Consider the following 27,299-nt stretch of genomic DNA (forward strand, 5'->3'; position numbering starts at 1 on the left):
AGATTGTTCATTCTAGTCTAACAGGCCCTTTCAAGAAGATATTTCCATGTGCAAAATATTATTGATTCATCAGATGTCCTCAAAAGAATAACTGTACATCCTCAGGATCAATATAATGAAAATGCGACTTGTACACAAACAGATAAAGGAAAGGGAAATGGGACTTGATATATCACCTTTCTAAAGTTTTTGCAACTACATTCAAAGTGGTTTACATATATTCAGATACTTATGTTGTAGCAGGGGCAATGGAGGGTTAAGTGACTTGGCAAAAGTCACAAGGAGCTGCAGTGGGAATCAAACTCAGTTCCCCAGGATCAAAGTTCACTGCACTAAACACTAGGCTACTCCTCCAACTTCCTGGCAACTAGGAGTTTTTATGTTATCCCATGGATCTTAAAGGGGCCACCAACAATAGATCTGTCTTGATGCCCTATTTGGCAGTAACTTTTGGCAATATGCGTCAACATAGGGTTACTATTTTTTGTCTTCATAAAAAGAGGACACTTGCCCCGCCCCTTTCACGTCCCCTGCCCCACCCCTTTCACGCACTCACCCCGCCCCTGACACATATTCCCCTCCCCCAGTCACCCCTCCTCCCCCATCACCTTCCCTCCCCCGTCATCTCCACTCCCCCCCCCCCCCCGTCACCTCCCCTCCCCTTACTCTACTATCCCTGGTGGTCTAGAGGTACCTCTTCGGGGCAGGAAAGAGCCCCCTCTTTCCTGCCCGGAGCGCTGCTGCCAGCTGCCCTGCATCCTGTGAGTCCGGCTCTTGGCGTTTCAAAATGGCCGCCGAGAGTTGAAGTCTCGCGAGGCTGCTTCAACTCTCGGCGGCCATTTTGAAACGCCAAGAGCCAGACTCACAGTATGCAGGGCAGCTATCAGCAGCGCTCCGGGCAGGAAAGAGGGGGCTCTTTCCTGCCCTGAAGACGAAGAGGTACCTCTAGACCACCAGGGATAGTAGAGTAGAGCAGGGGAGAGGAGTCCTGCGCCCGCCAGCCAGCCCGTTTGTCCAGAAATCTGGACAAATGGGCAGGCTGGCCAAATCCGTCCGGACACCTGGACATGTCCTCAAAAAGAGGACATGTCCGGGTAAATCCGGACGTATGGCAACCCGACTTCAACAAACCATTTAAATCCCTCAGGTCCCTCTTCCTCCCCTCCCTGATCCGTGACTCATACTCTGCCTTTCAGCAAGCATCAACAATCTTATCCTTCCCATTTGGGCAGCCAGGAAGGGGAAGATGGACATTGGAGCCTCGGACTCAAGCCAGTCACCTGCCATCATGTTAGCATCTGCAAACAAGTCTAACTCTTGGTTCCCTTATCATAATTTAAAGTTATTTTAGCAGTCTGTATGGAATAGTGTTAATAGAACTTTAACTATACAAGAACTGTCATATCAAATTAAATGTTGGCATGATAAGTTCAGATTAATGAAATTTCTTCTTTCTCTGGCTATATCATTAACCCTTAATAATTGGAAAGTAATAGGAATCTGAATATGAACATTTGGTGGGAATATACTTATGTTACATACAAGTATGAGACTGCTGTTTAATGCCTGTTAATAGGTTGGTTGTACATGCACAGTTGACTTACAATATGTGTATTTGTACTGCATTTTTGTGAAAAACAAATTGCCAAAAGATTTTGGAATGAAAAAAAAAAGATTAACTGTCATCTATGGCATTGCATAAACAAGCAAAGGAGTTGAGTAGAAAAGACTTAACACTCCAGCTTTCATATTCCACAGCGCACCCTTCTGGCAGTAATTTCAGATTTGGCACACGCCCAAAACGCGTGGATGAATTATTTATTTATTTCCTCCTACGTGCCGGTTCCGGCAGTAATCGGCACTTGGCGCATGCCGAGCGATCACTGCAAGTGTAGCACATGAGCCTTTACCGCTGGATCAATGGGTGGCGGTAAGGGCTCAAGCTGGTTTGGGGCACGTGCTGGTTTCATGTTTACCATAGGCCCTTTTCCTGTCCCATTATAAAAAGTCATTTTTTGTAGATGTGGTAAAAACTGGCCCGGCGCGCGCCCAATAGGCGCGCCTACACTACTGCAGGCCACTTTTTACTGTGGCTTAGTAAAAGGACCATGAGTGTCCATTATAGAATAGCACTGAGTGCCAATTATTTTTGAGCACTATTTTATGAATCTAGCCTTATGCATGTAAATGTTTAGAATATTGTGGATGGTCATTTCTCAAAGTCTATTACCAGAGGTATTGCCTTTACCTTCTGGTTCATTTCTTCCTTTTAAAAAATGTATTCCAGTCCTAGGAGTCATTTTAGACACATGAATCTCATTGGACTTACCAGTAAACTCAATTGTTAAAAAGGTCTTTTTAAGTTGAGGCAGCTCATGACAGTTAAGTCTGTATTTTTATAAAAGTCAATTTTGCTTACTAGCTCAAGTATTTATCCTACCTCAATTGGATTATTGTAATACATTTTATGCAGGTATTTCCATAGCTTCCAAATAAAAACTTCACTTGCTACAAAACATTGCTGTTGAATTAATATTTAAGACTCACAAATATGAAGAAGTTACACTGCTCTTTATTCAATTGATTTGGCTCCCAGTTCATGTTCGTATTAGGTTTAAAATAGTACGCCTGATTCATAAATGTTTTCTGGATTCTGCAATAGTATGTTGTTCAATTCCTATCCTATTTATTTAGAAGATCATCATGTCTCAAGGATGAGGTACTGCTTTATTATCCTTCAGTTAAAGGCCTATGTTGTAAATGAGTTGGACAATCACATTGAGGTTCTGTAAAGGGTGTGGGTTTGATATACCACCTTTCTGAGGTACAGTCAAAGCAATTTATATTTTTATATATGTATAGGTACTTTTTTTGTACCTAGTGCAATGGAAGGTTATGTGAGTTTTCAAGGGTCACAAGGAGCTGCAATGGGAATCAAACCCAGTTCCCTGGATTCTCAGCCCACTGCACTAACCATTAGGCTACTCCTCCACTCCACTTTTGTGCAGTACAATTTTGGAATAATTTTCCAAGGGACTGAAAACTGCTAACTAGTCATGCCATATTTCAAAAACTAAAATCTCTCTTAGCTGATAAATTTTGGGGGCACTAATGCAGAACAGAATACTGCTGAGTTATTATTCATTGTGAATGTTTTTTGCAGAATGTTTGTATTTTCTAGCTGGACCTTTATGGGAGATGGCAGACTATAAATCATTTTATTAGGTTAGATTTGAATACAAGTATATATGCATGTATGTGCGCACTACTCTTCCGTTTATGTAATTCTCTCTCCTCCACTTGAATCAGCAATTTATCCCTCCAGTACTTCAGAGTGTTGCAGTGGAAGGCAATGTATCCTTTTACCTATGGATCACATAGCTAGCTTGGCTAGTTTGTAAGTATCCTCCTAAGTGAGGGGTTTCAAATTAATTTGCACTTCCACACAAGTAGCCCACCAGCACAGGCATCTCTGTGTGGAAGAAACATAGCTTCAGGATGTGTTGAAATGAGAATCTGTAAGAGACACTTTGGGGCCTATAAGGCAGTGGCGTTCCTAGGGGGGCGGACACCCGGGGCGGCACCCCCCCCCCCCCCCCCGGGTGCAGCACCCCCCCCCCCCCCCCCCGATGCAGCGCGGACCCCCTCCCCGGGTGCAGCACCCCCCCCTGATGCAGCGCGAACCCCCCCGGGTGCATGCCACTGGAGGGGGTGCCGCAGCGCGCACCTGCTCAGAATTCCCTGACTTCGCGCATTCACTGCAGCTCCCTCTGACCCGGAACAGGAAGTAACCTGTTCCAGGGCAGAGGGAGCTGCAGCGAATGCGCGAAATCAGCGAACTCAGAGCAGGCACGCACCACGGCACCCCCCAGTGGCGTGCACCCGGGGCAGACCGCCCCACCGCCCCCCCCCCCTTGGTACGCCACTGCTATAAGGGAGTCTATAGGATGCTGCCACTCCCCCTTTACAATACATCCTCACAGTTGCAATACCACTTTGAAACTCAGATTCCTGCCCAGGGAGGAGGTGACACAGGAAAGGAGGAACAGGGAAGATGTAGCCCAGGAAGTATAAAAGTTCAGGGCACAGTTAGGTTGAGGAGGCCCAGAGAGAAGAACTGGAGCCCTACTGCTTATGCTTCCATCACACATGTATATCTCCCAGATGCCTGATGCCTACAGATGTTATCTTCAAGTTAGGGCAAGTTCATCTTGGAACCTTGTGAAAACCTGGCTGGAGGTTGGCTGAGGATACTATCTTGTAGGAGACCAAACTGTATCTCTGGACCCAGGTCTGAGACAAGCTGAAGATACTATTTTTGGAGAGACAGTAGTGCATGCTGTTTCTGCTGAAGCAGGCCACAAAGAGACAATTTGTGAGTCTAAGAACTGGCTGTTTGTGTTTAATTCCCTTAAACCTGTGAAGTGAACAAGATTTTTCCCAGCTCTGGCACATTAATAAATTAGTTTATGTTCACCTTTAACCTGCTGCGTGGCTCCATTTATCAGGGCTCTGAGCCTGCCCTTGTCCAAATTCCCACAGGGCCCTTTTGCTAAGCTGCATTAAGCAGCTAATATGTGTTTGTACAATGCATTGTCTCCTGCACTAAAAAGACAGCCATAATAGTAAAAAATCCACATTAGCACCCTAACATGGGGGTTGGAGGGAAATGGGTGTGACAGGATGGGTAGAGGAGTGAGAAATTGTGACAGCTACACAGTAGCATACCAAGGGGAGGGGGCGGTGGGGACGGTCCGCCCCGGGTGCATGCCACTGGGGGGGTGCCGTGGTGCACGCCTGTCACCCTGTCTCTGAGTTCGCATGTGTTCACTGCTCCCTCTGCCCCGGAACAAGTTACTTCCTGTTCCGGGGCAGAGGGAGCAGTGAACACATGCGAACTCGGAGCCGACAGAGCGACAGGCACGCGCCACGGCACCCCCCCCCCCAAGCAGCGTGCACCCGGGGGGGTTGTCATTTCGCCGGGGGGGGCACCATGCTGCACCCGGGGGGGGGGGGCATCGGTGATCCGCCCCGGGTATTAGCCAGCGTCGGAACGCCACTGCAGCTACAGTAGCACACAGATTGGTAGTGTGCATTAGCTGTCACAAACTACTGATAGCTCAGCTGCACTTACTGCTACCTCAAGAAGTAGCAGTAAATGTAGCTGTGCTATAGGCAGTCCCATAAGCAAAGAGTTGTCAACCTGCAAGATCCACCTTTATTAATGGACTTTGCATGTGTATAATGTTGATAGTTTGGTAAATGAAATAGTGAAATCTACCAATACCAGCTGTGGAGTGTTTGCCTCCCATTTGTTTGGAGACAGATGATAGGATATATAATAGGACTACAAATCCCTGAAATCCTGTAGTTCCCTGTTATAGGCTCTTTCAGAGCACATGTCCAGTTCCCTGTGTCTTATGGGACTCTTTCTATTGACTTTGGGGGGTCTTTTACTTAGGCGCGCTGGCGTTTTTAGTGCACGCTAAAAATAGGCTTTCTAAATGCTAGAGACACCAATGTATTCCTATGGGCGTCTTTAGCGTTTAGCATGTGCCTATTTTTAGCACACGCAAAAAACACCAGCGCACCTAAATAAAAGAACCCCTTGACTTGATCTCTCAGCTTGCTGGGCAAGTTGCCCCACCCTCTTTCTCTCTCTATTGGGTCAGTAAGAGTTAGTTTGTAGCATATCTTCTCTGTGAACTGAAATTGCCTATGATGTATTCTGTTCTATGATTTTTTCAAGCTACTGTGATTCTTTCAAGATTTCACTAGTGTAAAAGTATAAACAGTATTACTACTCAGCATATTGTTGAATTTCTCCCAGCTTCTCTCTTGCATGGAGAGAGAGCTGGTTGAGAACAAGTTCCCAGTTACAAGGCAAAATCTCTTGTCCAGCACATCTGAACTGTATGTTATGTTTCCTTGTTTAATTACTGCATTAAAGAAGATTTTGGTTCAAGAGTTTTGAGTCTTCTCATAGTGATGTTCTATTCTCTGGTTTAAACTCTATGTCAAGCATAGTGTTAGGAATACTTTGCAAGGACAGAATACTTTTTATTTAAAAACTTGATATACCATTTAACTTTTCCAAACAAAAGCAATTTACAATTTAAAAACCAATAAATCATGTAGGATAAAGAACTCCATTAAACTGACAGAGCAGACCTAGTACATACATCCAAGGCCATATTCATTCTTTCACAGAAGTATACTAACAGGTCTAAGTAAGTATCCCAAGAGGATTATACTAGCAAGTCTAAAAAAAAATCCCCGGAGAACATTGCTATCACCCTCATACTATAAGCTGAATGTCAAAGGCCTGTTTAAATAGTGAGATTTTAGTAGAACTTTAAGGGGTCCTTTTACTAAGGTGCGCTGAAAAATGGCCTGTGGTAGGGTAGGCACGGGTTTTGGGTGCATGAAGATCCATTTTTCAGTGCGCCTGTAAAAAATGCCTTTTTAAAATTTTTGCCAAAATAAAAATTGTCGCATGTCCATTTTAGGGCTGAGACCTTAGGCCACCCATTGACTTAGTGGTAAGATCTCTTGCGTTAACCATGTGGTAATCGCCTACACGCATCAAGTTGGACTTACCACCCGATTTTTGCCGTGCGCCAGAAAATAAATATATTTTCTGGTATGCGTAGCGGACACACGGAAAAAATGAAATTATCGCATGGGCCTCGCAGTAGTCCGGACAGTAACTCCAAATTGATATGTGTTGGGTACACGTAGGCACCTACGCGGCTTCGTAAAAGGGCCCCTAAATCTCTTATTAGCTTCTGCACAAATTTCTTTGGGTAATTCATTCCACAATGTAGGTGCCAACCAGAAGAAAGCCCTCTCCCTTGTGGCTGCCCAACCTGCCCTAGAGAAGTGTAGCAATGACATCCTATGACATAGTAAAGATCTAAGACATATGTCATTATAAAATTGTGCCTAAATATGTTCACAACTCACTAAGCATATTTTGTAACGTAGTGCGCATAAATTCTAAGTCGCATAGTTGAAAAGAGGGCATGGCCACGGGCAGGGCATGGACATTTCTAAAAGCTATGCACATTGTTATAGAATACACCTGCTCTGTGTCTAATTTAGGCATCAGGATTTATGCCAAGTAAAATATGGCATAAATGGCTGCGACTACATTTGGTCGCATGGAGAGATGCTCAATGTATTCTATATACTGATGGAAATTTAAGCCTATTCTATAAAATTTAAGCATAGAGAATATGCCTAGGTGTATTTGTTTTCCACATGGAATCTAGCCCTTCAATCTATCTATCTATCTATCTATCTATTGCACAGTTTACAGACCGTAGTATCCTAGGTCCTAGGTGGTTATTGTGATAACTCCACCCCAGAATACCTCCAAAATAGCTGTTTTTGGCTTAAGCACTAACCGGGCATTTTCAGTGGCACTATCTGGTTAAATGCCACTGAAAAGGTCCAGTTTGCCCCAGACCAGTGGCATAGCTACATGGGCCACAGGGGCCTGGGCCCCCATAGATTTGGCCCTGGACCCCCTGCCGATGACCCTCTTGACCCCCCTCCTGCTGCCAACCCGCCCTCGCCGTCGCCTACCTTTGCTGGCGGGGGACCCCCAACCCCCACCAGCCGAGGTCCTCTTCTTCTTTCGTTCTGTTTCTGAGTCTGACGTCCTGCCAGCAAAGGTAGGTGATGGCGGCAGCGGGGGAGGGGGGTCGAGAGGGTCGTCAGCGGGGGGGGTCAAAGTTGTTAGTGGTGGTGGTGGTGGCAGCGGCGGGAGGTCAGCGGCACCGGGGGGGGGGGGCTAAAATGTGCTCCCTCAACTCGGGCTCTGGACCCCCATCCCGCCGAAATCTGGCTACGCCCCTGCCCCAGACAGGTGATTTAAATGACCAGGAGCCTCTCCTAGCTGTTTAAATCATTTTGAATATCGGGCTCCTTGGCTTTAAGGGCCGTCTTAATCCTACTGAATGATTGTTCTAGGGTAAATAAAGTGGCAAAGCATTTTAAAATGATGAGCCAGTAATGGTGAAAATTGTGCTCCGGATTGTATCCAATCCAACCTGCCTGCAAGATGGTATTATCAGATGGTTATACTGGGAACATCGCAGCATTCACAGATCAATAATCTATAAAGAAATAATAGTTGACCAATGTGATGGATTTTGAAGGTTAACACCAACATTTTGTGCGTTATTTCATGTTTTCCTATAAGACACCAGCAGCCAATTCGTATCTTGAAGCAAGTGTTCTGAGCAATTGTACCTATAATTAAGAATTTACTTTAGCTATTATTAGCAGCTTAAATATAGTTGCTCACTGGCTTATAGGAGTTCTGAGGGTTCCTCTCTCCACATTCATATATTTTCTGTAGCAGTATTTGGCACAGAACATTTTTTGGTTTATTTTATAAAGGCAAAATATGCATGCATGTGCCTTTATAATTAGGGTTTCTATTCTTAGATGTTTATAAATTGTAAATATAGGTATTTATTTTCCAACTAATTAGGGCTTCTTTGACAGTACAAAAATCTGTGTTTATTGGTGATATCCTCACCACAGATATTATTGCTGAGTTCATTTTCCTGTGGAATCAAATATGCATGTTTGTGTTATTTAGGAGTCAGCGCGCCCAGGCACAAAAAAAAAAAAATCAGTGGAAGATACAAGACAAGCTGGGGAGGATCAAGAAGAAGTGGTATTTTTCTGGTGTTTATCCAATAAATCCCTATTTAATTTTTGTTTTGCATCAAGAGTGCTTTATCAATGTTTATTGGCTAAAACCTAAAATCAAAGGCTCTACTTATAATAGAGGCTCCTAGATTCAACTGCTACAAGGCATTTATAAATTTCTGTCTGTATGTACTGGTAAAAATGAGTGCCGATGTATATATTTTATTAAATACATATATTTATTAGGATTGAGCTCACACCTTTTTCAGTGTGTTACATAGAGGTACACTAGATATTTTCCTGCTCACAGAGGGCTTTAAATCTAATTTTGTACCTGAGGCAATAGAAGGTTAAAGGCTTCTTTTATCAAGCTGTGCTAGCCAGTGCAGTAATGCCAACAAAGCCCTGTCACTTTGAATGGGCTCCGTTGGCAGTGCTGCACAAGGACCGTTAGCACAGCTTGATAAAAAAAGGTTCTAAGTGACTTGGCCAAGGTCACAAGAACAGCAGTAGGATTCGAACCTAGCTTTTCTGGTTGTTAACTAGATTCACTAACCACTAGACTACTCCTCCACTCCCGTAACAGTGCTCATCTTGCCTCAACTCTACCTACTCGACCTCCAGGAATGCCTATACGTGTATCATATGAAAGCATATCCTGCTCATCTGTAACACACACTTTTATATATGTTTACTCAAGGCAATTTTATGAAAACTTCCCTCTGCTGGCAGAAAGCTGTACTATACATATAGGTCTCTTAGGGGGCCTTTTACTAAGGTGCGCCGAAAAGTGGCCTGCGCTGGTGTAGATGTGTATATTGAATGCGCGCAGGTCCACTTTTCAGCGCACCTGCAAAAAAAGGCCCTTTTTAAGCCGAAAATGGACGTGCGGCAAAATAAAAATTGGCTCGTGTCCATTTTGGCCACCCATTGACCTAGCAGTAAAGTCTCATGCGTTAACCAGGCAGTAATCATCAGAGTGCGTACAATGCTGATTACCGCTCGGTTAGCGCCGCATGCCAGAAATTTTCCAGGGCACGTAGTGGGCACGCATAGAAAATGAAATTACCGCCTGTGCCACGTGGTAGCCAGGCGGTAGTTCAAAACAGACACACAAAGGATGCACGTAAACACCTACGTGGTTTTGTAAAAGGGCCCCTTACAAAATTATCCCCTTGGTATCCATGCTTGACATTCCTTTTCAAAATGAAAGTACTCACATACTTTCTCTTAGGAAATTTACATAGAGTACACATATATTTGCAAGTGCCTGGACTATTTGACAATTGCTCTACTATTGCTTGATATAGTCAAAAATTAACATTAAAAAAACACAAATTGAGAAAAGAATTGCCTTTTAGAGAACAAACTAAGGGCCAACTAACTGCAACAGAAATAAAATTACTTGATATCTAGGCGCTCTTAGAGAGTTAACCTACTTGTCCCATTCAGCACTGTGGCTGGCACAGCTCAATCAACGTAGGGATCATGCCACCATCTGGTTGCAGAGCATATGACAGCTATACTGATTAAATAACTTGTTTAAGAAAGCATCAACATTGCATGCAGGCCCAGTGTTTAGAAAGGAAGCAGAAGCCTTATTATTCGTGCAGTGTGTTCTTTTCCTGAGGGATGATATCATAGTAAAAATGCATTCTTGAAATGTGTTTTAGCAATTCCCTGAAAATTTCAGCTTGACAAAAGCTTCTCCCATGAGTAATGGAATATAAGAGGCCGGGGATATTTTATTGGAAATATCGAGCAGCTATAATGTTTCCTTGCTATGTTCTTCCCCAAGACTCCAGTATCAACAGCAAGTTTATGTGAGAATGGAACTGATTTCTTACTGATAAAGATTCTCACCATATGGAAAATATAAGAACCTAATAAAGCCAAATGTATTCTCAGTATTAATGCTTGTTTGATAAAGTAAAAGATGCCGTATCATACATTAAATTTTAATGGCAAAAAAAAAAAACATGAGCCAAGAGAATCTAAGAACCTTATAAAGTCTCCAAAGTGACTAGCAGAACGTACAAGAAAACAGACATAACAATGTACACAAGCATCTCCCATCAGTGAATTTCTTATTCTGCAGAGATAAGAAAATGCAAGCCTGAACAATATAAAACTGAAGTGTATTATGCTTCTAGAACTGCATTTTGCCTGTGCCTATCTTCAGAAAGTCAAGGCCACTTTTTCCCTGGTGCAATAGGATTTATGAAGAACACCAACATATATGAAGGCAGCTGGGAATGCACTGTGGCCTGTGTTTTGTTATATTACACTTATGAACTGATGCTGTTTAGAAAGAGCTGGATCTGATGCCAGCCTTATAAATAACCTCAGCCATGCAGGTTTGCAGATCAGTGGGTAATAAATAGAAATAAAACAAAACATAGAAAAGACAATAAGATGATACCTTTTTCATCGGACTAACTTAATACATTCTTTGATTAGCTTTTGAAGGTAAACCTTCTTCTGATTTCTGATATGAAGAAGATGGGTTACCTTTGAAAAAAAATGTATTAAATTAGTACAATAAAAAAGGCATCATCTTATTTTTTTTCTATTTTTTTTATTTTATTTCTAGTTATTACCTTTAAAAGTGAACTAACACTGCTACCACATCACTTCACTCAGATCCGCGGGGAAAACATTTTCCCCACTGCAGTGGCGTAGCCAGACAGCCAATTTTGGGTGGGCCTGCGCACAAAGTGGGTGGGCACAAAATGTTCTCTCCCCCCCTCCCCAAAGTTGGCTGTCTGGCTACGCCACTGCCCCGATCCCCCCCCCAAACAACCGCTGCAGGTTTTTCCCCGCCCTTTCCCCAGCCACCACTGGCATGCTGCGGATATTTCTCTTCCCCCCCCCCCCCCCCGGCCACCTGCTGATCCCTTCCCCCCAGGCACCACCTACCGGCATGCTGAAGGGCTTTTTTTCTCTTCCACCTCCCAGCCACCCGACCGTTGGCACACTGCAGGCCTTCTTTCCCCTCCCTCCCCTTCCATCTCTGTCGGGCAGCGCCAGCCTAACTCTACAACAAAGCTGCATGGCACCGGGTCCGTCAGCATGCTGCGCCTCTTCAGAAAGAGTATCGGAGAAGGTGAGGCGGGGCTAGCGCAGAGGAAGCAGTCGCAGCAGCGTACAGAGAGACAGCCCTGGCACCGCTTGGATCAGCTGCAGATTTAGCAGCAGAACTAACACCTCTGCCAAAAGATGACAAGGTAGGAGCGTAGCAGCAGCATGCTGACGGACCCGGTACCATGCAGCTTTGTTGTAGAGTTAGGCTGGCGCTGCCCGACGGAGATGGAAGGGGAGGGAGGGGAAAGAAGGCACATTGTGTGCACCGTTGCTGGGTGGGCCTGAGCCCAAAGTGGGTGGGCCCAGGCCCACCTGTGGCTACGCCCCTGCCCCACTGATTTCTAATCAGATAGCAAGCCTACCTAATTTCCCAGTATGGACAGTGTTGCATTACAGTTCTAAAACTTTGCTGCACAGCTTTTACCAAGACCAGCTACACATTCCTTATTCGACTGTACATACAATTTTATCCTCAATTTAGCCATCCATTATTTATCCTAATGCTTTTGTCTGTTTGTATCAACTACACATGTCCCCTCTGGTGCCTGTTAAAATGTTTTATTGTATTGTGCAGACATTGTATCATAATTTTTAGTTTTATTTATTTATTTTCACAGTTTGTATACCACACTATCCTCTATACCAGGTAGTTCACAATGTTTACATACATAATTACACAAAATATATAACACTGTTAAGACAAGGACTTAATATATCAGCTCTTCCTCAAACAGTAATTACTTAACCAGGCCATGGTCTATGTGAGTTTCTAATACAAAAACTTCTAAGTTTCTAAATTAAAAGCTTTTCTAAATAAAAATGCCTGTAAATGTTTCTGAAATTGTGCCAAACTCTGCATTGTGGGAATATTGTCAGGAATGAAGTTTATGAATGTTCTAATATGCTGCCTATTAAGGTGTTCCATTTTTTTGTGCTGATGTATCATATTTCTGTGTTTTTAACTGACAGTAAGGGGTCCTTTTACTAAGGTGCACTGAAAAATGGCTTGCAGTAGTGTAGGCGTAGGTTTTGGGTGCATGGCGATCCATTTTTCGGCGCAACTGTAAAAAAGGCCCTTTTTAAATTTTTGCCGAATATGGATGTGCGGCAAAATTCCTGTATGTTCATTTTGGGTCTGTGACCTTACCGCCAGCCATTGATCTAGCGGTAAAGTCTCACACGGTAACTGGGCGGTAAAGACCTATGTGTGTAAAATGCCACATGAGGCGCGTCTGATACGCACGTCCAAAAATAAAAATTATGTTTTGGCTGCACGTATCGGATATGCACCAAAAATGAAATTATCGCAAGAGCCATGTGGTAGCCGGGCAGTAACTCCATCTTGGCACGCATTGGGCGTGCGTAGACGCTTACACGGCTTAGTAAAAGGGCCCCATATCAGGTTATCACTATTACAATCATTTAATTTACCTATTTTCAAATGTATCTAATTGTCCTAATTGTACATTATGCTGACATAATTAGACTGTTATTATAATGTAAGTTGCTTATGTCAAGCTACACCTGTTGTATATTGCCTTTGGTGAATCTCTTCATAAAGGTACCTAAGAAATCCTAATAAATGAATAATCTTTTTTCAAATGTTGAGGAAATACTTAAAGCCACTATACCTAAATCTACTGCTGCTGTTTTAACAATATGAACTAAAATATGACTGTCTTGCAGAGGTATTTCCTTTGGAGATTTCCTTATTCAACCTGCCTGTATCAACACATTTTACCATTCATTTATTCAGCAGTATGGAATGGCTCTGCCTTGTTCTGAATGCTCACATTAAGGCACAAAAGTCTTGTAATAAAGTCGTAATCAGCAACACCTTGTAAATTAGTCCTAATTTCTACTCCATGCAGTATGCATCATTGACAGACTCAACTCTTATCCTTTTTTGCACCAGTGTTACTGCTGTGGCACCAGCACAGATGTAAAAATGAGCCCCAGGGACTCCAGAAATTGAAAATAGATGTTCTTCAATTTTGCCCTGGTTTAATTAACAGCAGACTCACATCATGATTATAATAGTTTTGTCCTGTACAAGTTTTCCTTATAGCTTATAAGGAACAGAAGATTCTAGTACATTATCTCATCAACAATGACCTGCAGCTGGCATCAAGAAAATACTGGGGATACTTTCCACAACATCATAACTTTTCCTGGTGTTATCTATTCCATCTATCTATTCCAGCTCTGAACAAAGTAATGTGCAAGAGTTCTTTCTTGCTGGTCCACTGTTGTGGAATGAGCTTCCTGCTTACAATTGATACAGCTACATTCAGGAATCTGGTAGAGTGTGTTGTTTACCAAAACATTTGCCAGCAGAGGTGGACTGTAGAGAAGGGGACCCAGGCCTATATCCCACTCTAACTGGTACACTTGTAGTAGAAAGTGTGAGCCCTCCAAAATCCACCTAAAACCTACTATACCTACATATAGGTGACATCTGCAGGCATACGAGCTATTCTTGTTGTGAACACAGCATGCCCCTGACCTGCCCATTCCCCTTCCCTGGCCACGCTCTTTTTTGAGTTGCGTGCTATTGGATTTAGGCACTCAGGGGCCCTTTTACAGAATGGCGGTAAGCCCAACGCGGGCTTACCGCTCGCTCTTCTGGGACTACCGCCAGCCCAACGTGGCCACCAGCGATACTCCTGACCTGAGTGCATGCCATTTCTGGGGGGAAAAGAAAAACCCCAGAAATGGCTTGCATGGTGATAACCTGGCGGTAATCAGGCATCGCCACGTACTGCCCGGTTACCGCCAAGTTAGAATGGGAGCCTTTATCACCACCTCAATGGGTGGAGGTAAGGGCTCCCGCCACACAGTAAGAGCTATCTCACCATGTGGCCATTTTTCCTGTCCAACCGGCTGCTGAATAAATGGCCCTGGCATGCGGGAAAAACAGCCTCCGCCGCTAGCGCAGGGCCTTTTTTCCCGCAGCTTGGTAAAAGGACTCCCCAGTGTAATAGAATAGCACACAAACGCACATGCAAACCAAATTTGTGCCAATTAACTTCAAGAATTGATTAAGGTCAATTAATTGACAGTTAATAGCTTGTTTTCCAATTAGTTTGTGTGAACATCTTGGATCTCTGCCAAAAATTTAGCGTACAAATCCGGACGATATTATTCACCTATGTGGGAACCACAAATCAAAAGAGTTTCCCCAACTAAGTATTTGCACCTTTAATTGACAAAAGACATGCCTCAGTTTTGTGGCTCTCACCACATCCAGAAGCAACTGTATTGTTTTGTCCACAAAAGCTAAAATCCTTTTTCTGAAAATAGGATCTAAAAACTGACATCATTATAGGTAACAAAGAATACCAGAAGGATGGCATATTAAGTGATCACATCTTGTCATGTTTCAAGAAACTTAGTCAAATCAAAATCAGAATTAGATGTCATCACATCAAAACCCTCATCCTCTGGAAAAAAGAATCAGAATGAACTTCTCTGAGATATTTCCCAAGCAAAATTTCAGAGGACAGTGAATGACTATGAGAGAAATTTAACACCTGACAATTTTACATTTTACATTGATTTTGCAACATCTCACATGTGTGGTACAAAGAAAAACTATCTTTCATACCAGTGGCCCCCACAGCTTGAAAATTAGGTAGCTGAGGTTCTAGGCTGCCCACCTTAGTCTTAATAGACATTATTCTAGGATCCACCTCCTGAAATTTGTTGAAAATCTGCACAGAGAAATTGCACAATTGTATCACTTTAGCCTGCAACATATTTTCCTGAGCCCCTACCTGCCAGATATCTATTATAGATGCCTTTTTACTACAGTGCATAAGGATTTGTAATTACTGCACTTTTAATGCAAAAATTAATGTGCAGTAACTGAAAAGTGCAGGGCAGACACTTACTGCATGAACTGAGTTTCCTGCAGAGTCAGATAGCACAGGAGCACCCATGCTATCTGCCACTGCAGGTAATGTGGTGGGGGCCCAGTCCAGAAATCAAAAGTATATCCAGGCATGCTGTGGCAGTGCACCCACCCCAATCTAGTCTCCACGCTCTGATCTGCCCCTCCCGGTTCATTTCCTTTCCTGCACCACAACTCCCCAGATACGAAGCCCCTCCCTATCCCCCTCCCCAAAGAGACATTCTCCTCCTGATCATCTCTCTGACACTGTTTGTCTCCCGATCCCCCTTCTTGACAGTCCTCTGGCTCCCGATCCCCTGTTTCAAAATCTAGGCACCCTCTGTAAAAAAAAAAAAAGCCCACTCCCATATTAAAGTCACACCCTCAAACCCTAGCATCCCTTAACCCCCAACCCTTTCCTTTCTGGTGTAGGGGTACCCAAGCAGCAGCAAAGCCCCTCTACTGCCACCCAGAACTGCACCAGTAGCCAAAATGGCCACCATAATCCCTAATGGTCATCTTGTGGTATAACCACACTACCACGAAATGACCATTTTGACTCCAGATGCAGTTCCGGAAGTCAGCAGAGGGGTTTTCTTGCCACCTTTGTACCCCTACAGTAGCATGGATACCCCCTGGTAGGTACCAGGAGTTGGGGGGAAGCTAGGTCTCAGGGGGCTTGGCTTTATGGTGGGGGTAGGGCATCTTTCAGAGTTTGCTTAGATTTTGTAAGGGGGAATTGGGAACCAGAGCATGGAGTGGGTGGGGGAAATCGGGATCCACAACAGGAATGCTGCGGCTGCTCTTCTCTTGCTGGTCCCAGGCGCTACCAGCTTGCCAGTAGCACAGCTGCACTTACCGCCTTCTCTTGCGGTGGCACTAAGTTCAGCTGCACTATCTGCTTTCCTAACAGCTAGCGCATGGAAACCACCCATGTTCTAGCTGTCATAAGCTGGCCACTGCTCCACCTGCCCATGTCACATCAAGATCCCACCCTCTCCTTGTTAAGCAGCTAACGTGGTGATTTTACCACAGTGGCTGCCTTTTTATCACAAGAGACAGTAGTGCAGGTCTATGCTACTGTCTACTGCACAGTAAGTCTTGAGTTAGCTGCTTAATGCAGCTTAGTAAAAGGGTCCCATAGAAACTTCTGTCTTAGCAACCATATACTGAGTAGGCACCAGAGGCAAATCCACCACAATGGGTATAGGCACTGTAATGCTGATACCAAAGTTGAACTAGCAGATAGTGGTGAAATTAAAGAAAAACCCCCTCACAGAGGACCCAGTGGACCACCACCACCACTTAGGTGCAGTCAGAAAAGCTATTGTCTGGAGTGAGGTGGAGCCACCACCCAAACTCAACAAAGCACCCATCTCAACTGATGGACCATTATTAAATATTCCTGCATTAACACCAGAATGAATGACGATATATCTATCCATTGGGCCCTGCATTACTGCCATCGGGGCAGTGCCCCCAGGCTTAGGCTTGATTTTCTTCTTCTTTTTTTTTTTTGTATCAATCAATTTTTATTCAACAGATAAAGAAATATACAAACAACATCACTTGACAACAAGTATATAACCCCCCAACCAAAACACAATAAGATGTAATTCGCCCCCCCCCCCCAAAGTCTCCCGTGGTTTTTTTCAGCAAGTATCCTGCACATTACCATCCTCTCCCCCAGCAAGTAACACTGTTAAGTAAGTCCATTCATCCTGTGTTGGATCAAAATGACCTTGGCGTTCATCAGTTAATTGCTCCAGGTCCTGGAGCACCTTCCCTCGCAAAAGCCCTTCTGAAAAAACAAAATTACTTATAGTTCAGAAACTTCTAAGCCAGTAGACAAAAATGAAAATTAAATGCCCAGACTCCATAAAGCTGGACTCTGTAATGTTTATGATTATTAAATTCTTGATACCCAGGTACCTTGCTGTGGTACAGCCAATGTGATTTATATATTACATTTTATATGCAAGTACTTCCTATGTCTCTAGTAGCTCAAAAGAGGCAGAACCGGCTTAACTTTTATAGAAGGACCCTTATGCAGAAAGTTCTGGTCCCTATATATCAAAATAGCAGAATTAGAAAAGGCTCAAAGAAGAACGGCCAAAATTATAAAGGGAACTCCTCCTGTATGAGCAAAGGCTGAAGAAGGTAGGGTTCTTCACACTGGAAAAGAGAAGGCTGAGGGGGGATATGATTGAGGTCTATAAAATCCTGAGCGGTGTAGAACCGTAAAAGTGAATCGATTTTTGACTCTTTCAAAAAGTACAAACACCAGGGGGCACTCAAGAAAATGAACATGGAAATACTTTTAAAATAAATAGGAGGAAATATTTTTCAATCAAATTATAGTTAAGCTTTAGAACTTGCTGCCAAAGAATATGGTAACAGCAGTTAGCGTATCTGAGTTCTAAAAAGGTTTGGACAAGTTACTGGAGGAAAAGTCCATAGTCTGTTATTGAGATGGACATGGGAGAAGCCACTGCTTGCAACGGGATTGGTAGATTAGAATATTGCTACTAATTGGGTTTCTGCCAGGTACTTGTGACCTGGATTGGCCACTGTTGGAAACAGGATACTGGGCTACATGAACCATTGGCTGACCCAGTATGGCTATTCTTATCTTCTAATGGCATGTGATTACAAGATTAATTTGTGACATTATCCATTAAAAATATTTACTGACCATCTTGGCACAATTCAGATAGGCAGAACCAGAAGTTCCAATGACTGCCTTATACTCAGATATTCAGCAATGTCTGGTACTGAATATTCATTATAAATTTAAATACTACAGACCATGCTGACCACACTATTTGACTACTGGAGGAATGGAATACAAGATAGTTATAATAAATGTAATACAATAATTGCACATAGGTCATCATTATCTAATTAAGGGGGTCTTTTACTAAGCCGCAGTAGCGTTTTTAGCTCATGGTAGAAATCAGCTGGCAGTAAACACCGAGATGTCCATTATATTCCTATGGGCATCTTGGCATTTACCACCACTTGATTTCTACCATGAGCTAAAAATGCTACCACAGCTTAGTAAAAGATCGCCTATGTGCTCATGTCATTTCCACTGTTCACTCTAAGCTGAGCGGGAGTCCTCCATTTACAGTCCTGTGAGTGGGAGGTGCTGTTTCACTATCACATTTTCAATAGTGATGGACAGTCAAGCTCTGCAGGACTCCAGGGAACCTGCCTGTCCCTAGCAATTGAACTACTACTACTACTTTTCATTTCTATAGCGCTACTAGACGTACGCAGTGCTGTACACTTGAACATGAAGAGACAGTCCCTGCTCGACAGAGCTTACAATCTAATTAAGACAGACAAACAGGACAAACAAGAGATAAGGGAATATTAAAGTGAGGGTGATAAAATAAGGGTTCTGAACAAGTGAATAAGGGTTAGGAGTTAAAAGCAGTATCAAAAAGGTGGGCTTTTAGCTTAGATTTGAAGACGGCCAGAGATGGAGCTTGATGTACCGGCTCAGGAAGTCTATTCCAGGTATATGGTGCAGCAAGATAAAAGGAACGGAGTCTGGAGTTAGCAGTGGAGGAGAAGGGTGCAGATAAGAGGGATTTACCCAGTGAACGGAGTTCCCGGGGAGGAATGTAGGGAGAGATGAGAGTGGAGAGGTACTGAGGAGCTGCAGAGTGAATGCACTTATAGGTCAATAAGAGGAGTTTGAACTGTATGCGGAAATGGATAGGAAGCCAGTGAAGTGACTTGAGGAGAGGGCTAATATGAGCATAACGACACTGGCGGAATATTAGTCGTGCAACAGAATTTTGAACAGATTGAAGAGGAGAGAAATGGCTAAGTGGGAGACCTGTGAGAAACAAGTTGCAATAGTCTAAGCGAGAGGTGATAAGAGTGTGGATGAGGGTTCTGGTAGTGTGCTCAGAAAGGAAAGGGCGAATTTTTGAAAACACAATATCGAAGCACCACCTCCCACTGGTTCCCGCTCATTTTAGAGAGAACAGTGCATTGCCTACCACTTGGCCCTTTGGTAGTTAACACATGATAACAGTGTTAATGGGCACTTATTGTTAGTAAATGACCATAATAGAGGTTTTCAAGGTATTTTATAGGACAGGCTAACAAAGGACCTGTCCTAGACAACCAAGAATGTAAGGGTAAATATTCAAAGTGTTAGTCATATTTTACACCAACAAAAATAGAGTTGACCTGCTCATATCATTCATACTGGGCTAAATGGAGTTTTTGTCACCAGAAAATGTGCACTTATTTTTGAATGAATGGACAAGAAGTGTTCCAGGGGCATATGGAGAGGAGGTTGGGAACTATGCTTGAGACATTTAGAGCCGGATTTAGTACATGACGCAAGGAAAAATTCACTCTCAGTGCTATTCTATAAAGAGCGCTCTAGGCTGAGTGCTATTTACAGAATGGTGCTTAGTGTGTATTTTGGCACCCAACTTTGGGTATGAGGACTTACACCAACTGAAACCTGGTGTAAATCCTGGCGCACAACTTGAGTGCACAGCCCCCAAATTCTATAACACTGCATATAATTCTTTGGAATGCCCCTGACCTATCCATGCCGCTCCCATAGCCACATCTCCTTTTGGGTTGCATGCAGGAAGATTTGGGTGCAGATCTTTATAGAATCGCACACAGCCAGATCCAAAGCAAATCCAAATTAAAGCCAATGAACAGCAATAATTGATTGTAGATGGCTCATTAACATAGGGGCCCTTTTACTAAGCCACTTAGGTACCTAAGCGTGTCCAACACACGTTAATTTGGAATTATTACCCGGCTACCACTTGGCCCAGGTGGTAATTTCATTTTATATGCGCGTCCACTATACGCGCTGGAAAATAATTTTTATTTTCCGGTGCGCAGTGCTAACCGGGCAGTAAAAGGCATTCTACGCATGTAGACCATTACTGCCCAGTTAACGCGTGAGACCTTACCACTAAGTCAATGGGTGGAGGAAAGTTCTATAGATACCCCAAATAGACGTGCACCAATTTTGGCGCACGTCCATTTTCGGCCAAAATTTTTAAAAAGGTATTTTTTACAGGTGCGCTGAGAAATGGATCTGTGCTCATCCAAAACATGCACCTACACTAGCGCAGGCCATTTTTCAGTGCACCTCAGTAAAAGGACCCCTAATTTATTTGCACACCATTCACCAGCACTGCAAATTGCCCCACTATAATTGCTGAGGTTTAATTGAAGATTTCCTTCAAAATATTGATATTTGGCACAAGACAATCTTTATGGTTTTTGTTTCATTTTGTTTTGTTTTTTGCTTTCTGCTACTGCAAAGTAGCCAAAATATTCTTAACTTGTATTTTTGCTAGGAGATACTTCATATTATAAACAGTAAATGTGTCAACTCAGACTTTCCAAACAGAGATGTTTTTCCTGTTCTTCTCTGTAAATTATAAGCTAGTTATTATATTTCAGATATTACATAGTAACGTGGAGGGGCATAATCGAACGGGGACGACCATCTCTAAGGGCGCCCATCTCTAAGGACATCCGGCAAAGGGGCGGGGAAACCTGTATTATCGAAACAAGATGGGCGTCCATCTTTTGTTTCGATAATACGGTCGGGGAAGCCCAAATCTCAACATTTAGGTCAACCTTAGAGATGGTTGACTTAAATGTTGAGATGGTCGTCCCCGGTTTTCGGTGATAATGGAAACCGAGGACGCCCATCTCAAAAATGACCAAATCCAAGGCATTTGGTCATGGGAGGAGCCAGCATTCGTAGTGCACTGGTCCTCTCACATGCCAGGACACCAACCGGGCACCCTAGGGGACACTGCAGTGGACTTCACAAATTGCTCCCAGGTGCCCAATTCCTATGGGCTTCCTCTCATTTGCCACACAGGAATCGCTAGCATGTCTTTGTAAAAGAAGTCCTGAGTTAAGAACCCCTGTATTAGAGCACTAGGTGTAGACCACAGAAGCCAGGGATGCAACCCTGATGTTACTTTAGGTATTCTCTGATTCTTCAGGTACAAACTTAGAATCTCATTTACTAAGATGCGTTAACAAGCTAACGTACTTTAATGGGCATCAGCATGCATTAATTTGAGTTAAGAGCAGTTAGTAAATAGCCCACTTTATGAACAATTGGCTTGTGTTATTTGGCATGTGTTAAATAACATTAATATGCATTAACTTAATGCATGTTAGTAAATAAGGCTATTTGATTATAAACTCACTTGGTCAAAGAAAAGCCAACTATACCTGATTGTAGCTTGCCTTGTGCTCATAATGTGTGGTTATTTTCTCAAATATCTGTTTCTTTAAAGGGAACTGTGGATCTGAAATTGCGGTGAGTAAATAATCCATGATTTTAAAACTCCATAAATCCAATGGCAAGCAGAAAAGGCTCCCAAGAGCCCAGGAAAGCACAAAGACAAAATTCAAGCCTGTTTTAGTTTAGCTGTGCTTCTGGAGTAGTTAAATAGGTTTGTTTGGCCCTGGGTTGATATTTTCCTTCAAGAGAGTTGTTGGCCTGATGGCATACTAAAAAGTCACTGATCTGTAGCCTCAATTTTAATTCATAAACCACTTACAAATTATGTCACCTTGGCACCCGAATTATTGTGGTCTAGTTAGTGAAATTCATACATTGCTAATCAGGTAATTTTTTAGCTACTGTATAGCCTTCTAGCTCTAACAATTGCACCAATCAGTTGGCTATCGCATTTAACACAGGCAACAAATTGCCCAGAAGATCCATCCCTGAGTGTGATAAAATCAAGGGCTTCTCTCTTCTTTGGAACTTCTCCCAACCAGACAATTAACTGAACTAATTTGAGAGTGGCTTTGCAAAACTTTATAGCTTTTGGGATAATTGCTGTGCTTACAGAAGCACTTTTAATCTTTATATTGTCAAAACTTTTAAATCCAGTGATTTCACTTTGGGAGCAGGTCGGCAGCCTTAAAAGGGTTTTCATGCAAAATCACAGGTTTTCCTCATACAAGCCTTCTTTGCAGAAATTAATTAACAGCATGCCCTAGAGAAAACACTATTTTGTTCATTTTTCTTCCCAAGGAAAGTTTCTGTACATGTTGTTCGATGAAACAACTAATGAGATAATAGAAAATGCAGATGTATAATACTGTAGCACAGGGAGTTAACATCTTCTGTTAGTGTATTAAACTTACTCAATATCCCAAGACATTACAAGCAAAACAATTTCAAAGTTTACTCATTACCCATGCCAGTGGAGACTCACCTTTTTGCAGCTCTGTACCTGGGGACTCAGATAGGAATAGCTTAACACTATCTTTAAGTTACTATTGTTTCATTAGACATTAAGAAGACTTCCCCTGTCGTATCAAATCCATTTCTATTTTATGTGGTATTATTGAAAGAGGGGCCTTCAGAGTTGACATCCAAGAGTATCCATCTGGCTTCCTAAATGCCATGATGTCTCTTTTGTTTTCCCAAGTCTCTGATGAGATAATGTTTGTCACTTAATTGCTGCTGAGGATCACAGATGATGGTTTATAGGTTTAGGGAAATTGCAGGCAGTACTTTGTTAACAAATGGAGGAGCACAAAGGTATTTCCTAATTAGCCTACAGAGCTCAATTGGCCCTTAACGGCACCTGCATGTACAGCATTAGGGAGCTGTGTTTCAACAGAAAAGCTCCTTCCAGTTAATTAACCTGTATGCACTTGTTACAAATGAAACCTATTTGTTTCCACTTAATATATTTGCATCCAGTTTAAATATTCATTTATTATTATGCTTGTTAAGTGGGAAATGGAGAGGTAGAGTTCAGCTAACTTCCCCTAACTTCCACTACACAGTTAAAGATTTTGAACTAAGAGACATTCCCCCAAATACCACCTTTGCCTCTTTCTTGTTCCCGTTACTTCCTTTTGGGGATTTATGTCAAGGTTTCCTTTTTTCTGTCGGAAAATATTGCTATCTGTGTTTGCATAATGCAGTCGTTTTAAATCTGCCTTAATTTCAGTTGTTTAACATCTTTCCCGAGTCCGCTTTTCATCTTTTCTTTGTGCATTGCTTTTCTCACGTCTGCCAGTGTGTTGCCTCACAGAGTTTTAGATCACAAGAGCAACCTCAGATTTACTTCAATCCATACTGGTAGATATAATTAAGAGTGTGGCACTTACACATAAACCCCCCGAATTCTATATATGGTGCTCAAAATTGCACATGGAAATTTGGGCAAGTGTCCAATTTCCACACGCAATTAAATTGAAAAATGAACCAATTAGCACTGATAATTGGGTGCTAATAATTATTCACACAAATTGACAACAATTAGAATTTATGCGCGCATCTTGCTAGATGTGTTCTATAAAGATACATATGTAAATTTTAGTGCACAGATCTAAAAAGGGGGGGTGGCCATGGGAGGGGCATGGATGGGTCATCAGCATTCCAAGAATTTGCACACTGGTAATTTAGGCACAGGGATTTTCACCAGGTTTTCGGTTGGTGTAAATCCTCAAGCCTAAAAGTTAGGCACAGATCCTGGCGCTAGGTCCTATTTTATAAATAGTGCCCAACTCAGAACACTATTTATAGAATAGCACATAGTGCTTTTTTTTTCAACACCAATTTTTTAGTACTATGGGCCAGATTCTATATATGCTGCCTGAAAAATCCACGTGGAAAAAAATTACACCTAAGTGTATTCTCTAAAGTATGCCTAAATTGTATAGAATAGACAAATTTCTGCATGGTATATAGAATATGCTGAGTTGCTCAGCACGTGATTACATTTGGTTGCATCCATTTAGGCCACATTTTACTTGGTGTAAATCCCAATGCCTAAACTAGGTGCAGATCAGGTGTATTCTATAATAACGCACATAGATTTTAGAAACACCCATGCCCCGCCTATGGCCATGCCACCTTTTCAACTACGCAACTTAAAAATTAGGCATACTACATTTTAGACTACACTTGGCAAGTTGTGCGCATAAATTTCAGTTAATGCCAATAAGTGCTGATAATTGCTTATCATCCAATTAATAGCGCTAATTAGCTAGTTAACCAATTAAGTTATGTGCATTATTATAGAATATGCTTCAGTTTCTGCACGGTTTTTTAGATGTCATATATAGAATCTGGGGGTATATGTAGAATTTGGCACAAATTGTGCTGAGGAATGAAATAAAAATATCTGAACATAACTGGGAATCCAAATTAATAGTAAAATGCATTGTAACTATGATGGGGTGCACTTATGAATACATTTCATGAAGTATGAAAAATGTCTCTTTGTGGATCCAAGATGGCTGCATGTATGCCTCTGTGAGTAAAGCTCCTTCTTGGACCTCAGTTGGGACCAGTGGCGTACCAAGGGCGGGGCGGTGGGGGCGATCCGCCCCGGTTGCACGCTGCTGGAGGGGTGCAGAGAGCAGCCGTGCGCCTGTCGGCTCTGCTGGTTCCCTGCTCTCTCTCTGCCCTGGAACAGGTTACTTCCTATTCCGGGGCAGAGGGATCCAGCGGAGCCGACAGCCGCACGGCTGCTCCCAACACCCCTCCAGCAGACTGTGTTGATGTCAGGTATGCTGATGCTTCGGGGGAGGGGGTGTTGATGCTGCGCAGGTGGTGTTGATGCGCTGGGGGGGGGGGTTGTGCTGCACCCAGGTGGGGGTGCGCAGCAGTGATCCGCCCCGGGTGGCAGCCGACCTAGGAATGCCACTGGTTGGGACTTGCTTTTTCCTTTTCAAAATGGGTAAGCATAAGGGTAAAATACAGGTTTTTCCTTCTGAACCCTCCCCTCAGTCAACTGTGGAACGCTTTGTACTCTCAGCTGTTCAAGACATGTTTTCCCTTCAGTGCAACATGACTTGGGAGTGTCTGTTGATGGATTGAATGTGACCTCACTAAGCCTGGAAGAAAACTATGCACTGGCACGGTCCAGCGGATCTGCCATGGAATTTGTGCAGAGCGCCCTGGGAATTACAGAAATAAATAAAAAACAGCATTTTATGGAGGAACCAATGCTGCAGCCTGTGACAAAAGGAAAAGTGCCAGGTGGAGTGCCTGTGTCAGACTCTGTAGGTTTGGAGATTGATTTCAGGAGTGTGGAAGAGGTTTCCACACTTTCATGGGGTTTGCTGGTAAGAACCTGCCAGCCAAGTGAGTGGACCAACTGTAATTCCATTCTTGTTTGATTCATCTCCATCAGTAATTGCATTGCAATCACTGTGGCCTGTCATTGCCTCATTTGAAAAATCGTTTTCTGATACAATTGATAAAATTTTGGAAACCAACGAACAAGTAAAAGCTCAAGTACACTAAGAGAATCAAAAATTAAGTAAAAATGGAGGGAAAATCAAGGACTTGGATTTAGGAGATTCACAAATACAAAATTTAAATGCAGGTCTGATGAAGAGTAACTTAATACTCCACAGGAAGACTGAAACCCTTGAGAATCAGGGAAGTTGCTTGAATGTGCACTTTTTTAAGTTGCCTAAGGCTTGTTTGGTGTCACTTGAGGCTATGCTGAGGAAGTATTATTTAGAAATTCTCAAGATCTATTTAGAGACCATTCCTCCAGTTACAAAAACGTACTACCTTGTGTGTAGGTATTTCTGAGAAGGCTCTGTTATGGTTCCATTCCTACTTACATCAAAGATCTAATATAGTACTCTTGTATCATTCTACATCATCAGCCTACTCTTCTACTTCTGGGGTATAACAAGGATCCATTTTTAGCACAAACTGTATTTAATTTTTTCATGGCTCCATTGGCTATGTTAATTCAGGAGCCCTCTTACTAAAGGGTTGGCACACAGCAATAGGCTTGCCACACACCAATCCGGAACTCCCGCAGGAGTCCAGTGGTAGTTCCCACCCCCAACGCATGCCATTTCCAGTGCTACAAAAATAATCAAGAGCTGCCCAGTTTCTGCTGGGTTAGTGCGAGAGTCCTTACTACCAGTGCTCCTCCCCGAAATGGCCATGCGGTAAGTGGTTCACTTACCGCATGGCCATTTCTGTAAAAAAAAAAGAGACAGCCTTTTACCCGCTGCGGTAAAAGGGGGCCTCAGTACGCATCAAAAACATGCACAGATGCTAGCACAGACCCCCTATACAGACTTCAAACTGCCTCTCACACCAGCGAGCTAGAAATGACCCTCCTGCTGTTAAAGGCCAAAACCTGTGAGGGTTCAAAAAACACATATTTCACTGACTGCAACTTCACCATATATTTGCAGGGATACTTTGTTTTAGGCCTGTAAAATGTATTGGATATTTTCCTGCATTGTCTTGAAGTGTTTTTTCTCCTATTTGGCCAGCAGATGGTGTTTCTTTGCTGTAAAGCTGTCACAGAGAAAAAAAATGTTCTCTCTTTAGTTTAACACAAACGGGAAGCAATAAACAGTATATGTTTGAAATGTTCTTGTTCTGGGCTCTGATTGGCCCAGGTGCTCATTTTCATTTGGAAAGTACTGGCTTTTGCTCCAGTCTTAGCCAGGAAGAAAAGACAGCAGGATCTCTTTGCTGAGACTCAGTAAACAAACAGTTATATGTCCTGATCTTCCCAGGTACATTTTAGAAAGTAGACAAATGTTTAGTGTTATAATTGATCCATATTTCAGTTACTTGTTACTGTTTCCTGATTGCACATTTTCTGTCCATTGTTCAAGT

At 42.8% G+C, this 27,299-nt stretch overlaps 1 long non-coding RNA gene across 1 annotated transcript; it reads left to right on the forward strand.

Moving 5' to 3' along the window:
• Window positions 1-11,941: 11,941 nt before the first annotated feature.
• On the forward strand, window positions 11,942-27,096 carry LOC115467927. The gene is made up of 3 exons (XR_003941787.1): window positions 11,942-11,951; window positions 20,625-20,628; window positions 26,982-27,096. It is a non-coding gene; the product is annotated as an uncharacterized LOC115467927 (long non-coding RNA).
• The last annotated feature ends 203 nt before the right edge of the window (window positions 27,097-27,299 follow it).

This window comes from Microcaecilia unicolor, chromosome 4 (assembly GCF_901765095.1).
Source record: "Microcaecilia unicolor chromosome 4, aMicUni1.1, whole genome shotgun sequence".
NCBI lineage: Eukaryota > Metazoa > Chordata > Amphibia > Gymnophiona > Siphonopidae > Microcaecilia > Microcaecilia unicolor.